Raw genomic sequence first — 17,382 nt, forward strand, 5'->3', positions numbered from 1 at the left:
TACCACTCGTCGATTTTGTCAATTCTCAACGAATTGGCCGACGGCACGGTCGTTCGCTCTCGCGATCGGCAAGGATTTAGCTGGCGCGGCCAGAAAGTTTTCGACGGCGAAATCTTCGCTTCGCAGACGCGACCGTCTCGAGTCAATTTAGAATTCCTCGGGATGTAAACGCGTTTCCCCCGTCTCGTGCCCGTAAGCGGTAGCAATTGATTGCATTTCATTGTGAAAAATGGAGAGAGGGAAAGAGAGAGAGAGACAGAGAGTATGCGAGAAGGGGTAACGTTTCGCTCAACATCCGAAAGTTAGAGAACTTTGCTTCACGTGGAAAGACGTTTTTTCAGTGGCAATTTCGTTTTTTGTGTAACTGACGCTCTCATTAAATTAAGAGCTCACTTTATCAACGTTTTCCACAAAGTTAACAATTAGCTTTACAACAGGACACGGAGAACTGTCTCAATGCGCTCTTCTCTCTCTCTCTCTCTCTCTCTCCCTTTTCCTCTTTGTTTTTATTTCGCTTTGCAGCGAGATAATTAAATTTTGTTAACAAATTATCTACGTATAGAGCGCCTCTCGACGCAGATTTCAAATTAACCACAGCTTTCGCGCTTACGAAAACAATTTCCATCGACCGAGATTTATCGTCACCCTTTTTCGAACGACGGGTGTGATTTCCAGGGTGAAAAGCCCCCGCAGCCCCCCCCCCCCGCGCTGCCACGACGAACCACACCGGCAAAACTGTTACGACCTGACTACGACGGCGATCTGCGAACGCTGACTCAGGGTCAAGCGACGGATTATGAGAACTCGTGTCACGCCGGCCGTTTCCCCCCTTACTTCCCCCTACCCCGAAAACGTCCCGACAATACGAGCTCCTGCTTGCACACGTGTAATTTACACCCCAGCCGCGCCGCGCGCAGAAGTTTCCTTCTGTTTGCAGAGCCCCGTCTTCCGTGTCGCGCGTGACAAATGAACGTTTTAAATACATAAAGCAAGGGTTGGAGCGTGCCATAATAACGTATCGTACGTAAAAAGTGTAAAGTGATGTAAGGGCACAAGAAAGAAGCTATTTCTAATCGGAAAAGAGCTCCGCCCAATTAAAAATGTAACAGTAAACGCAGCGCCGCGCGCATTTCATAATCATTAATTATAAATTGTCTCAATTACATACATCTCTGAAAATATTCCTTTCCTCGCTCACGGTTACAACGTCTATGACACCGAACTGACGGCAAATAGCTGGGAGTGCATCTCGGTATCAATGATACAGATGCATTTTGCGTGTGAGACGACTTTACGGATGACTCCATCTCTGTCCTCCTTTCCCCCCCTTCCCTCTCCTCACCCGCCACTTCCTTTCGCTCGCAGATTTCCATTTTCGCCGTTTTACCATTTTCACCATTCTACCATGCGCAGATGTTATACCAAGTGCATCGTACCGCGCCGGCAAACAACCCCCCGCCCCCCCTCCCTGGTTTTCCCGAAAGGACTCCGCTGAAAGTTTCGACTATTTCGCGCGATAACCATCGCACCGCCGCTAACTCGCTCATGCATATGTGTGTGCACACCCCCGGTGTACGCATATATCGGTCTGCTGTCTATTTACTCCCCTGCGCGCGTACGTGTGTACGGGATAAATGTACACGTGGACGCGCGAGCGCGAAAGAGAGAGGGAGAGAGAGAAAGAGAAAACGGAAAAGGAATATCTCTCCTATTTACCTGAAATGCACCGGCGTCCTTTGTTCACTTTGCACGCGTTTCTTCGCGCGAAATTGCAAAACGTGCAGAATAAAGCGCGGTTCACGCTTAAACGAAAATAACAGTTACGTTAAACTCGAATTCTAACGTCTCCGAGCCATTCGCTGTATCGAGACCCTCCGCTCTGCGCTGGCCTACGCGAGAGAGCTTTCTGAATACAAAAAAAAAACCTATTTTTATAGATTTTTAAAATATATAATAAATAGTTGCTGGCCATTTCATTTCAGAATAGTTATTTTGCCATTACACGTCTCAGTAATTAATTTCATATTACACTGACTTTTAATATCGTTAATCGATATTAAATTGTAATAATAAAGTAATTGTTTTTAAAAGTATCACTTCTATCACTTCAAACATACCAATGTGCAATTAAGAAAAAGAAAAAGAGACGCGATGCTGCAAAGTTCGGAATCCTACTACAAAGCTCTCACGGCAAATACAATTTTCCTTGTCTCTCACGACGAAATGCAACGTTACGATTTACATGTCTCACAACGAGTATTCAAGGATGTTACGTCGATCGTACAACGGGGGCAATAGTACACCGTAAGCCGTATTAGTAAAGTCGTGCACTCGAGAGCGAAGAGTCACTCGAGGGGGAGGGAGATGTTTCCCCGGGAAAAGCCATCCCTATCGAGCGAGGCAGCCGGGGCGTTTTATTCCCCAAACTTGATGCCATTCGGTGGCATTCTGACTTCGCGCAGCTCGACTTCGCGTCTCTCGGCTAACGATCCCGGATTGCATTCGAGTGCATTTCCGCGTTACTACGCAAACCGCTCACCGTCGTCGTCGCCGCTGCGTTTATTCGTTCGTTCGTACGTACGTTCGCCGAGGTCTCTCCTCGGTCGACCGCAGTATTTATTCGCGGACTCACGGCGTCACGCAAAAATGCGGTTTATTCTGTGCCGAGGTGCTTTGAAGTCGCGCGGAATTCACATCCGCGGAATGCTAACTACGCGTGCGGCCTTATGCGAACGAATATGCGCGCGTGGCATATCCCGGATAACGCGCCGCCGTCGAGGCCTATAAGGGCGACGGAAATAAAGCGGCCGTTAGCGAGTTAAAAGCGGCATCGTCTCTCTATTTGCGTTAACATTTTATTACCGAGGATTTAAGCGGAGGATTTAATTTTATGGCAAACGTTACGCCCGACCAAAAGCGGGAGATTATTACTAACGATTTTATGGTGATCTACTGGCGGATTAACACTGTTTAGGGCAATAAAGGTATAAAGTGTTCACACGTCTATTCTCAACGAGTATCTTTTTCATTAACATACAATATCGGATAAAAAGGAATCGCTATTAGCTGTGTCCATACCGTCAGTTCACGAATGTACATCAATTATTTTAATCGCTTTCGAATGAGATTTTAAATGTATTTTGATTAAATGTGCTTAAAACCCAACCATTATACGTCATACTTTTTCAGGTATTAATAAATTTATTTTTATGAAGGTATTTTTGCTTAGGCAAATCAAATAACATGTGAAACTCGTTAGAAAAATATGCTGTTAAAAAATGATGAAATTTTCCGAAAATAAATCCAATAAGTCCATTAAAAAAATTCAGTTAAAAATTATTGCAATCGTAATTAACTCCGCGCTCTTCTCCATATATTTTTTCATTTCATTTCGCATGTTTGTTTTACACGTAATGCGAATTCACGAGAAGCACGTGTTCTGAAAGGTAAATGCCCGGCGACTATATTCGTCAACTATGTTAAAATTAAAAAAAAAAAAAAGATTATTTAAAAACCCAACACAAAGTTTCCCTCGCTTCGAAATTTTCGCAAAAGTGAGGCGCTCGCTCTGAAACTTGATAATGACGATCGGTAGTACAAAGAGGCAGACCTTTCGCTTCGGCGAGAATTTCCCTCTTGAACTTTTCCGGAACATTCTCAGTAGCTTTGTACTGTGACATCGTAAAAACGCGCAAGAGGAAGGGCCTTTCGTACCCGCTCTTTGCGTTGGATACTTTGCGATTTCCACGCTACATAATCTTAAAGATCCGTCCACGTGTGTCTCGGGGCGAGTACTGCATGAAGCGTGAACGTTATAATCATTTCTCAAAAAAGTCCGCGTTAAAGTCCTCATACGCCTCCTAACGATCGCCGTTCGTCGATCTTTTCGTTACTTTGATGTAAAAACAAAAAAAGATATAAATCATAGAAAAAGAGAATTTTTTTTCTTTATTCGGTGACAGTCAATTCGCGATGTTGCCGCGTCGATATGCACGTCGACGCCCACGTCGGGCGGCATCGCGGAAAAAGGAAACGGCTGACAAAAAGCAGTATTACGCTCCATCTCTCATTAGTAAATACGTAAGATTGGTTTTCCGTACAAAAAATTCTTGCGCGCGCGCGCACGCGGAAAAATCAGCGGCCGGGCAAATAGAAACGAAAGAGACGTACGCACCGACGAGCGCGCTGGATGAATTTTTAACCTGATTTCGCAAACGAGCGAAATGAAAAACGCGTCGACGCGTCAACAGAAAAATTGTTCGGCCCCAGCACTGAAAATTTGCCAATCAAACGAAACGTCAATTCGCGCCGCACGTTTGCCGGAACAAAACTGAATCGCGTAATTTCTCCCTCTTCTTGTTTCAGCGACGAATATCAAAACAAAACAAGGTCTAAAATATTTAGGTGCTGGAATAATTAGTAGATAATAATAAAATGCATCTATCGCACAAAAAGTACCATACACGAAAGGAATAATTTTGCTAAAATATTTAACAATTTAGCAAGCTAAATACAAATCTAAAAATAAATTTTTAATAGACCATTAAAATAATTACGTAGGACGTTTAATCTTATAAAATAAATAAATTAATACTTGTGAAAGTGTAATGTATATAATTATATAATTTTTATTGTATAAATTAATTAATAATTCCTTAACTATGATTTGAAAATATATTAAATAATGTTCCTATTTTATTTAAAAAAAATTTTTTTAATCAAATAAAAATAATGTTTTCTAATGTCGTTTTATGACAAATGTTGAACCTTGTGTAAAATGATGATATTAGTGACTATATTCACGTGACAAATAAGTACGGCGATCTTATATCGACGAGAAAAGAAGTTTCAATGAAATGAAAGCTTTGTATTGGTGCACATGCGAAGTACATAAAAAGACCACGTAAGACTTACAAAGTCCCAACCTCTTGCATGCCTTTTCTCAAAGTTACCTAATTTCGCAATGGCGAATCAAGCACGGTTCAAGCGACAAAGTCTTCGGGAAACTAGACAAGTCGTTTCTTCGACAACAAATATTTCTACCAGATACGAGCTGTTACATTGTTATATAGATTACGTTCCAACTCTTCAGATCGAATAACTTCGTTTCGAAGAATTCCGCTTACGATTTCTGATAAAAGAATAAATAAAACTACCTATACTTATACAAGCCTTTCAATGTATATAAGATATTTCATCTTTTCAAAGTAGATCTATTAAACGCAGGTCTACTTTTTGTATAAGTTAATATTCAATTAAAGCACGTAAATTTACAACGTCAGACTCCTCGAATAAACATAATTAAAACCAGATAAATGTTATAAATTTTAAAAATATATTACTTTTATTTCAAATTTTAATTTTTCCGGTTTATTATTTAAATGGTAAAACTTTGAAACAGAAGTAATATATATTTGCTGGATAATTACTGCAGTACTTTTACGATTTCTCTCATCTGGAAGATGAAAAAGTTTGATTGCAGCAAAATATTGAGAGAATTATTTTATGGTTTCGCGCTGCGATATTAAAAATCGCTGAAAACATGAAAAAGCTGCGTTCCGCTTTGTTTGCCAGAAAGCTTGTGTTCGCTACCTCGTCCGATATCGCTATCGACATTTAGAGCTTTTTAATCAAAATGACCTGGCGTTGTTTCGAAGCAATTCGTATTAATTATCAGGAAATCATTATATTTTAAACCACACGAACGTTAATATCGCATAGGTAACACGAAAGGTAATGCACGCACGCTGAAATGCTTTTCCGACCTTTTAACCCAGTTCAAACGGTCATTTGTAAAACAATATAAATCATTTTTCTTAACTCAATTTTTCTATGATTACAAGATTTAATTTCCTTTTAATCTGCTCGCATTTTTTGCACGATTTATAATAACCTAGCAAATAAATCAAATATTTTGTTCAATATTTACCGCGTGTTATCGCGAGTTTTTAGCTTTTAATAAATATAAAAAGTAAAAGTGGTAATTACTTAGCTAGCTAAAAAATTATTTTACACCTTTATTTCGGTTTATTTTATAAAATTTTTATAAATAGCTTTTATTTCATTAATTTATTCTAACGGCTGGAATGTGCTAATTTGTCAAAAAAAAATTGATAAATATTTTTGAGATATCAATTTCTGTCGCTTGTCGGAAAACACGACTAATATCGAAACATAATTATTGTACGCGCAAATTCCTTTTTAAACATAAACAATCTTGTTTTAAAAACTCGGGAATACTCAATTTATGTATCTACGTGTTTCAATCTGCGTGCAAAGATGTAAATAGGTCAAAGTGCTTCGAAATGTTAAATAATCTGCTCTGCAGAGTAATCAGATTTCGTGAAGGTATGAAAAGTTGGCGCTTTTCGGGCTTAGGCAAGCTGCCATGGCCAATGGATGCAAATAGGCTAACGGCGAAAGCGTCGCGCAGACTCATGCTTCGATGCATCGTAAAACTTCGTTTGTGCCATACAATCGTGACGATTAACGACGACGAAATCCAATCGCGAAACCGTATCGATGAAATAATCATCGATTTACTGGCCGTTGATTTCGCCAGTTTGATTTCGACGAGGAGCGCAACACGGGCACAGTTGGGTGAAAGGGAGCAAAAGAAACCAGAAAGAGAGAGAAAGAGAAGGAGAGAATATGAAAGAAAGAATATTTACAATACAGAAATAAAATATTCACTTCGATCCATTTTCCGCATACATTTTTTAATTGTTAGTAATGAAATGGCACACGTTTTAGCATAACCTACCTACCGCACCGGTTAAAAGCATGTGAATAAACTTTTAATAAATAATAGTTCAATATTTAATAGCTTGAAAGCGTGCTGCATTTTTAAGAGGTCATAATATTATCATATTTGTATCGTTTGTACTTAAGATGTCGGAATACTATTTTAATCCTACATTTAGGTATTTGACACGATTAAAAAATGTATATCGATTTTTGGAAAGTTTTCCAAGTACATCTGTCCCCTTCAATTGCGAGAAAACATCTTGTACCTCCCTATGTTCTGTCGTAATAAAAAAAAAGGCGAACGGAAAGTAAAATAGAGACCATAGGAAAGAGTATGCTCGATTCTCGAGCATAAACTTCCGCAAAGTGCGGGGGCGGCGAGACAAACGGATGCGCGAACTTCTGCACGTGGAGGCGGAAATGGTGAATAAGGGATTTTTGAAAGAAATGTAGTTTTCAGGTCAAAAAAATTGCATTCGAAGAGATGGATGAAAAAAGAGAGGAGAAATCCGGCGCAATTTTCAGAAAGCATATAACCGTCAGAACATTGTCGGTAGACGTAAGTAATTCATTGTGTATACAACAAATAATAATTTAGCATTATTGAAAACATATTAATTCGAAGATGGTTAAAACTACGTCAGCCGCATCTAATTAACGTAATCCGTTCGACTAATGCACATCACGAAGCTGGGTTTTATCGTGGCGCAAAAGTTACTTGGTTCCGTGATGGCGGTTGTTGTTGCGCGTAAACGTCACAGCATCCGACGTCTCGTCGGCGCGATAGCGAGAAAAGGTCTTCAGCGCGATCGTTTTCCTCTCCTGTCCTCTCGCAGCCACCGCCTCCCCTCGCCCCTTCCCCCTCCCCAAGCTGTCGTTGCACCCTGCTCTCGCGCGAGGAGAGACGCCGAGAATCGATCCGGCAGCCGGCGGCGCGAGAGAAGATGCACTCCACCACGACGCCCGACGTCGACGCCGACGTCGACGTCTCCTGTCGGACGGCGGTAAGCCACACCGCCACGTCGCCAGCTCCCAGAGACTTCCGAAAATCTCTCAAAGTAAGAGAGAGAACTCGATCGAGAAGCCGCCGCCGCCGCCGCCGCGCTGCGTCTTTTAATTGCATCCATTACACGACATGATGCAGTTTCCTCGTCTCGCGTCGCCTCTCGCATTTAACGACCGTTCCGTCCGTCACGCTAGCCAGCCACCTCTCCCCCGCCACGATCCTTTCCTATTGTACTCCACGCTTCATCTTCATTTCCCTTAATTACTTATTTAACGTCTTTCGAGAAAGGTGGCTGGCGGTAGCCAGTTTCCACGGACTAACAATAAGAGTGCGGAAAGCAAGAGGGATAAAATATACATCGTTGCTTCGGGCGTTAATGTACGTAAACAATTATGGAAAATTAAATTTTCAAGGGGAAAGAAACAATCAATGTGGGCCGCGCGTCGCATAAATAATATGTGCCAAATTGCATAATTCGTTTTGTCGCAATAGATAATGAACGTGCTTGCGACGAGATGACCGGCAGATTCGTTCCTCACGTCGTAATACAGGATGACTAATGCAGGCATTGAAGAGCCTTGATAAGCCTCCTCTATCTGGTGCATTAATAATGTTCCCGGCTTTTTTTTTCTCCTCCGCATTTACTTTCGGCTACGTGTTCATCGTCTTAAATTGATACCTACCTCATGGCGTAAGAATGCGTAATTTCTTGATTATGAGTGTTACGAGCCAACAACCGGAGGTAACTGAAGTAACGGCGTGTGTTCGCGTGTTAATATTCATGAGCGACTATCATCGTGCGACAGGCCCGCTCGAGACGACATATTGGTCGCCGGCGGATTACGCGTTTTATTATAATAAATAATCGCGGACGTAAAACGTGCCCCGTCAACCGCGGCGATGATGCATCGGCTGCGGCGCTCAAAAAGCGGATGCGTAAATCACGATGGAATCGATACGTTGCGTCTGGCGACGATAAAAATCGCGCTATCGTGCGCGCGCACGCGCGGCGCCCTCGAATCGCGCGAATTTCAATAGGCATCTGTAAATATTTGGGAATTTTATTATAAACCAAGTGAAACAGAAATCCTGTCGCGTAGCTTTTAATGTATATACACGTTCGCGTGAATCAATAGCGCTATAATGCCACAGTAAAAATCACGTCCGGCAGGACGTTTCGAGCCTATGCCTGACGTATTTTCGCGTGTTTCCGCCGTCCCCGATAAAAACATATCACCGGTCGTATCGTATTCCTCAGGCTACACCGGACACAATGAAAAGCGGAAAATCAAATTAATTTACACTTAAAGCTTTGAGTGATCGGTGATTGAAAATCCGGATTCCGCCGCGCGCCACGAGCGCTCGAAATGCGTTAAAATTGAATTCTGAGTCGCGCTCGGATATATTGTGTCCCCTATGCTTTTAGTTTAACGAATAATCATTTATGTTCTCATCTTATCGCGCGATCTTCGTCTAAATAAAATATTTGTAACATATCTTGTCCGGAATATTGTTCTCCAATCACCAAATGCAATTCTTTAAAAAAGAAATTTATGCAAATACAGAGAAAATATTGTTGAGACAATCAAGAACAATTCTCGATATATAATCGCATCATTACAACTTTCCACGAGTATGATGAACCATGTTGGTATTTAATGAACCAATTGATCACTGATGAATGAAAATCTTGATAATAAACCACGCATTCGAACAGACTTGCGATACATGACATATTCTGACCTGGCAAATACATTCGTCAATTATTGCAGAATTTAACTGTTGCGAAAATTGATTGCGCTTGTCAAACACGGATCGTTTACATTTCATATCGCTTAACGCGCGAATGCCGTTTTATCATATTAAGCGAGCAAACTAATTCCGTGTCGTATAATAAATGTCACGCAAATGCAACGCGGAGTCCTTCGTTCGATTAGTCCTCTAATGCAAATTAGACGGAATTTTTTACGCTTTATCCGACTTCTATATGTTAAAATCTGTATGCCAAAATATGCCGATATATAGAGACTATGTTTATTGTAATAATGTCACCATTAGAATAAATGGAGTCATATAAAATAGATTATTAATGAGAAATCTCAGGCAATATTGGAAATTCTTTCAATGGCATTCTTCGAATAAATTTGAAAAATTAATTTCCCTCGTCTATACTTGTATCATTTTTAATTTTAACATTTCATATGTTATAATCGCCGCACACATATACGAAGCAATATGCAAAATGCAATAAAGAATTGGAATTAACTTACCACAAATTAAATTTATAAATCCAAACTATGTAGTAAACACGGGAGAATACTTTCGTCATATTCTCGTGACAAAAAGTTACGGTTTCGAATTCGTTGAAAAAAAATTTTGCATGAAAAAATCGTCCGAATCGCGCCAGTGGCACAAGCCATCCCTCCGATGTGTCGCGACAATGGAACAAGTGAAAAATACACGCTCGCTCACGCGTAATTCTCGTAATTCGACATTTGTTGCGGAATGACCGAATAAACTCGCGTCGCGTGAAAAAAATTATTAATAAAAAGCAGATAATTTTCCCGTGACGCCTACGACCCCCGCGTTTTACGCACGTGTTTAACACACGCGATAAATATCACGGCCGCATCCTTTTTAAAGTAAAACGTAAAAAGTGTTACACGCCTTCGACGTGTTTCATAAGATATGAGCAATCACCGGGAAAGATGGAAATTCTGAAAACCTGGATGATACTCCGCGAAAGCCTCGACAATATCTTCCGGCATCTCCTCTCCTTCGAACAGAAATTTACTTTTAAGATAGTATATGACGGTCGTTTCAGCTACGTACATACACACCTGCATATCGGTTACGTCAAAAGGAAGGAAATATACCGAAATTTCCGTGACGAACCGCGCTCTTACGAAGGCGCGTGCGCGGTCGTGGAGGGAAAAAGCTTAAATTTATGCGAAAATCCCGAAAACGTATCGTCGTACAAATTGTCCCGTCATAATTGCACGAGTACCTACAAACGAATATAGTTCAACGCAAACCCGCGACATCTTGCGTGCATCTATGTTTCCTCGTGTATATTTCAATGCCGATTCGAGATACAGTCGCCACAGCGATATTTATTAATGTTGAACTCGAAATTTGTATGCTGACAATATTGCGTCGATCCCTGAATTATTATAAAGGCCACGGTACAACTATGGCGCCATTGTTATCCGATGTCCCGCCATCGGCGGCCATAAATAAAGCCTATCCCTCGTTCCAGCCGCTCTCCACGATTATTATCTCTCGGAAAATCGAATCGATTACTCCCAGGAGGCTCTATTATATCGATACTGTTACCGTCGAGGCTCAAACATCATTATTAGATTGAGAAAAAAAAGTCTTCAATAGTACGAAGCAACAATTCTATTCGTCATTCAATTCGCGAAGCTGTAATTATAGGATGCGAAAACGAGGACATCGTGACGTTGCAATAATTAAAATGATGTACTTACATTAGGTCGATATCAAGCGCAATGATTTATTGATAATAGGATTTCATTTCAAGGGACGAAGTAAAATTTTTAGAAATCAAATTGCGGTACAAAACGCTGTATGTTCATAATAATTTCATTCAGACATTATTTTGTATTATTCGTTAAATTTTTAACAATAGAAATTAAATTGATGCCAGTTGCACTTCAATAGAAAAGTTCTACAGTTACGAATATCTCAAATAACATTTTCAATCTGGAAAATGCAATTAATATTATGATCGAATGCGAGTATAAAAACACGTAATAAAAACAAAGCATCAGGAGGTTATCCTGTGCGAAACACGAGCAATTTCTGTTCATTTAGTACTGAAAACTGAATAAAATGTTTTATTAATTCGATGAATGCATAGAAGAACTGACGTTTGTCAACAAATGTCACTAAAATGGCTATATACCTACTTGCCTGTATTTGATTTTCGGATTTAACATTGGAGCGACATGTAACTACTGAAAATGTATATTTGGCGGCGTGATTGCGAAAGGATGGTGGCGTATTTTTCACGTTATGGTGACAGATGGACGTGATCGATGGATCAGATGTGTCCTTTGTGCAAATCGCGACAGTGTAAATTAGCAATGCAATCAAAAGCTACAGTTAAACGGATTTTTTTTTCAATCCAAAATTGCACTGTGGAGAGCAAAATTAATCATTTCGACAAATTACTTACTTATAATTTAACTAAAAAATTGTTTTGCAACTGTTTTTATGTTTTCCGAATATTAATTATATAAAATGCAAAATTATGTTTATCAATTGACATATGAACTGACGAAGAATTAACGACCGTAAAAATTACTTTTCTTTCTTATAACATTGTGTATTTGTAATTCGTATAAGTGATTTATATTTTTATAATAGAATATTTTTATAATAGAAGAATATGGAATAAAAACATAACGAAAGTATGCGGCTAAATCTCGAACAAAAAGTGTTTTTTGAATTTTTAGAATTTTTAGAAAAGAAATCCTTCCTCAATTATGTCACCTTATGGCAAAATTAAAACGAACAACGCGACTAAATAAGAAAGTTTCGCAAAAGATAGCCATGAGAATTTCCCTTATAATCGTTACAACTCTCGTTTAAGAACGATCAAATAACCAGCATAATATGCAGCGGGTAACAATCTCTCGAGGAGAATTTAATTACTCCCACTGGTTTTAAATGTAGAAACGCAAACTGAGGTCCACCAAACCAAAGGATATTTCCATTACGTTAAAATTCTCTTTGAGCATTTCTCTCTTAATTATATTCTATCCCAGGACATCTGATAAAAGATTGAATACGCAATACTAGGTACTAAATTGTTAGCTTTGCCCTCGAAAGACAAAAAAAAATATTTTACGTACAATAAAGATCATCTCTAAGTGCGTTTAAAAAGGTTACCAAAGTGCAAGACTTCCTCATTACGTAAAATTTTCTCTTAGAACATTTATATTATGTTCTCAGACATTCCTTAAATAATAAAACAGTTATAATTGTTAAATTATTTCCCCGGAAACTAAATGATTTTATAAAGTTGGTTTAAATATGCATTCAAAGGTTTTATCTTTTTTTAAATTTTTTAATCTTCAACGTTTAATTATATTTTTTACTTACTTGAGAAAAGATTATATAGATTATTATATCAAATATAATCGTAAGCACGATTTAAGATAAATATTTTAGCACGTATAAATAAAAAGCATAACACTTAGTTTGAAGGCTCAATAAATCTCAAGATTACGGTGAAAGTTTTCCTTCGAACGTTTCAAACTATAAAAGAATTAAGCACGCAAGCTTTAATACGCTAGATTACATCATTATCATCTTACGAGATGAGAAGAACTTCCTCGTCGATGAAGTGAGAAAGTCAGTGATCACCCGGAGAGGAAGGTCGACCAGAAGGAGAACAGGAGGCCGTCGCAAAGAGCAGATTTTAACGGCGATTTCTGTCACTTCCGGACGCGCGCAGTCGGAGTTCCCTCTTTAGGCAGGGCAGCAGATGTTCTCTACGACATGTTCTCACCCCAGAGAGAACTTCCCTTCTCGGGAGGGAAATACGCTTAACTAGCCGTCACCGCCCGATGCTGCTCGCCGTTTAAGCCTCCCCCGACTAACCAACCATCCCACCCACCTTCGCCGCCCCTACAGACCCTAAACAAATCTTCCACCGTTGTCGGCAGGACAACCCTTCCACTCCTTCTAAGACTCACAAACCACTTCGACGAAACCAGCCGCCCTTTTCTTACGCAATATTTTCCAACAATCTTCCGTCGGATATATATTCCGAAACAAATGAAGTAAAATATTCCGTAATTAAGATCGAGATCGAGACTTGTTTCTCTAATTTTAATTTTAAACCTTTCTCCGAAACTAATCCTTTCAATTCTCAATGTGTTATTAGAAACGCAATTTTTCGTTTAATCTTCAAATTATGCAACGAAGAAAAAATGACGTACATTCAATTATTCATGAACGCGTATATTAATATATCACAAAAAACTTTTTATGAAATTAATTTAAAAAATAATAATTAAAGTATTAATTAATTCGTAATCAATAACTTTAATTCACAGACAAATTTTAAATTAAATCAAGCAAAATTATTAATGCCATTGAAACCAGACTAAACAGAATCTTTAAAGATAAAAAGTAAAAGAATATTCTTTGCCACATTCGTAATGTAATATTAAACGATGAGAAAAAAACATTCTTTTACAATCTCATATTAAAATAAAAGTATGATTTGAGTACATTCCTTTATGTAAAAATTTCCACGTACATTGCAAAATTATTGATATTAAATAAAAAGTATTAATTAAAACTTTTTTAATTAAAAAAGACTATTAAACAGCCCCTTCCAAGAATATTTTATTACTATTCTCGAGAGCTTCAGCTGCTACAATATAAAACGCAATTGTATTAATAGTCAGGTAGAATTGTTAAAAAGGAGTCCATTACTAAATTATTTTTAATTAACGAATTAAATTCTCGTTTCTATCAAACGCAATCCCGGGTATTATTATTATTATCAAATCGAAGAAAAAAAAACCCTTCACAAAGATTGTCAGCGCGACTTGCGCGCGACGAAGAATCTCGGTTGGAATTTTTGCCTCATGGACTCGGATTGCGTGGGGAAAATATACAAAACGCGCGCGGCGATTTCTCAAGCAGGCCGCGAGCCGTCCGCGGATGCAACGGAGCCGCGGGGACGAAGCGTTTTCGCACGTGTTACATCTGTTAGTGCCGACGGCGACGCCGACGACGGTCGCGTGACGAGAATTTCGCTCGAGAGCGAGGAAATGCGCTTTTAACTAACTGTCACCGCCCGATGTTATGAGCCACTCTCCGCGAGCCGCACCGCTCTTCACCCTCGCAAACCGCGAACAAATGCTCGCCTCGTAGGCGACCTCTCCGCGAACTTACAATTAGTTGAGTCCTCGAATAACTGCAGCGATCCGCAGCGACGTAATTATCATATTTTTGTTCGCGCGCGCGCGCGCGCACAGGCAGCGGCAGCTTCCAAAAGCAGTTTACGGGTATTTAACTCTATGGATTCCTATATGCATTCCCGATATCTCTCCGAAGCCAATAGACCAATTAATTATTGTTTAATAGAATTTTGGATTTGGAAATCTATCGGATATTGATATTCCGACATCTCGCAATTAACCGATGACAGGGATTAAGGGGATTGATCGCGCTTCACGTATCAGAGTACCTGTCTCGAGATCGTAAGACGACCTCTCAGGCCCACGGGTTTACATTGCTCTCGACGTACAAGTGATAAACATAATGATCTTATGTGCAAAGATGCACGGCGCGCTGTATACATTCATGCGTCAAGCACCGAGCGCGCCAAGGGCTGTTTAACCCGGGTTAGTTAACTCTCTTCATGGAAATATTTTACATGTTACGAGATAAATATTTCGTCTTACATTCCGGATATGTATGTCCTCCTACCGCGTGAGAGCTAGACGCTATCATGTGATATTTTGCGCTTCGTAATTTGTAATCTGTGGTAGCGAGGATTATATCTCGTGCAGCGCGGAATATTGCAAAGTTGCTCCAATTTCGCTGAAATATTCGGTAATATTACGCGCCGCATAAGACATAATATGTTTATTACGTATGTAACATTTATTTTATATATACGATTAATATAACTTTCATTTTGTAAGACTATACGTAAACCCTGAAGTATTTGGCCGACTTACGGGATTCCGTTATTTACATTCGGGCTAAACGCGAAAGATTTACTCGTCAAACCGGGCAAGAAGCTCGGCTATTAATTTTCACACAGAGATAATTGCGCAAAAGAGATAAGTGACGTGCGAATTTCCGAGCAAAAATGATTAACTGCTCGCGTCATTAGGCGCGGAAAACACGTACCTAAACCACTAGCACCACCCCAGTCGGCACTCTCTCACTGTGCCACATTCACTCTCCCTCCATTCTCTGATTCCCCTGCTAAACAAATGTGCTCCCTTTTTCCATGGGCAACCCTTCCCGAAAACTTAATCAAGTTTGCTCGTAACTTTTACGAGCGCCCACTTCGAACGTTCAAAACTGAGAACTGCTTTCCGCGGACCTATTGTCGTTCCCCTTCCGAAAATGTTTTTTACACGTTTCCCTTATACCCAAAACCGTTCTCACATGTCAGCTTCTGTAAGGAGTCAGCGTGAATGATAACGATCTTTTTTAACTCTTGCTTGCTAACGTAATTTTTCACTTGAATTCCACATAAAATTTTAGTAGAAATTCCTGAGACACATTCCTTCTTTTCTTATAAAGGAAAGAATTTATCTTGCATACTCTTAAATTAATAACATTATAAAGATTATACAATCTTAAATCTAATCAATATATAGAACAAATAAAATATCTTGAAAATATTTCAGGAGATAACTAGTATCTACATTATCATATTAACATTTTCAATTTTAATTAATAATCTTAATAATACGCTACCAAAGAATTAATAATTACGGGATAAAAGAGAGATAAAGAACATTGAAAATAACCATTTACGCGAATAGATCAGTTCAGTTCCTGTAACTGACTAAAGTTTCAATTCATCCCATAAAATTCGTTATCTTAATTCCCTTAGTCCCCAAATTAATGGAAACATTGTTCCGCAAGGGTGTCTGATTACGGTAGGGCTCATCCATTAATCCTAAGCTGATAACATAAATCCTCAAATGTCTGGTTAAAAGTAATTAAATGACGAAGAATTTAATCAGAAAAATTTGTAAAAAATATTAATGTATTTTAAATGTCAACCACATTTTTCAAACAATTATCAAGAGATTTACACGATAGCAAGGTTTAATATACTTGTGGACGATATTAAAACAACGATAAATAATATTTTTATAAAATCCGATAAATATGAAACTTTTAAATCATTTATTTATTAATAGATAAACCTTTAGATCGCGCTTAGACTTTAGTCGACTTCCGGTCAACGAGGTCCTTCTAAATATTGCAGTCTTTAATCCGTAAATGTGTTGTAATTAAGACGAGGCTGGGTTAAAGTCCTTGTAATGGGCGAGGCGCGCAAAGCCCACTCCAATTTCGGTTGCTAGGAAACTAATCTTCCGACACTTCATGGAGTCCGCACATTTCGATTTACCGAGTAGATATTACTTCGATCTAACGAGTATCGATGAAACTACGGCTTAGATTGCGATAAAACGCACTGAGTTTCGTATTTCAGATATGATGATTATTGACAGGACGGGTTTAAGGGGCTGACTCAATCACATACTGTGTAGTATAGTTTTAGTTTTCGAGAAATTATGTGTAGTATCTTATAGTGCTTATCGTACATTAAAATAAATACTACAAATATCACTTTTTCCTAATTTCATAAAGAAGTTCATAATGCGTATAAATCATTGCTTGATATTGATCTAAAGTAAAGATAAAATTAACTAGAATTAAGTAATTAATATTACAGGTTGTTTGTCATGCCAGTCATCAATAAGACCGTTATTTTTTACCATTAATATAAATGAAAACATTAATAATGAGAAATTTTATGAAAATTATTCTACAGTGAACGATTACATTCTCTGCTGGCATCTCACAGAGTTATAAAGTAAGCAAGAATA

At 38.9% G+C, this 17,382-nt stretch overlaps 1 protein-coding gene across 1 annotated transcript in view; it reads right to left on the reverse strand.

Annotated features, from left to right (window-relative positions):
• The window catches only part of LOC105838345 (cadherin-87A), a 191,554-nt gene that overhangs the window by 140,603 nt on the left and 33,569 nt on the right, over positions 1-17,382 (reverse strand). The window lies entirely within an intron of this gene.

The sequence above is a fragment of the Monomorium pharaonis genome, chromosome 9 (assembly GCF_013373865.1).
Source record: "Monomorium pharaonis isolate MP-MQ-018 chromosome 9, ASM1337386v2, whole genome shotgun sequence".
NCBI lineage: Eukaryota > Metazoa > Arthropoda > Insecta > Hymenoptera > Formicidae > Monomorium > Monomorium pharaonis.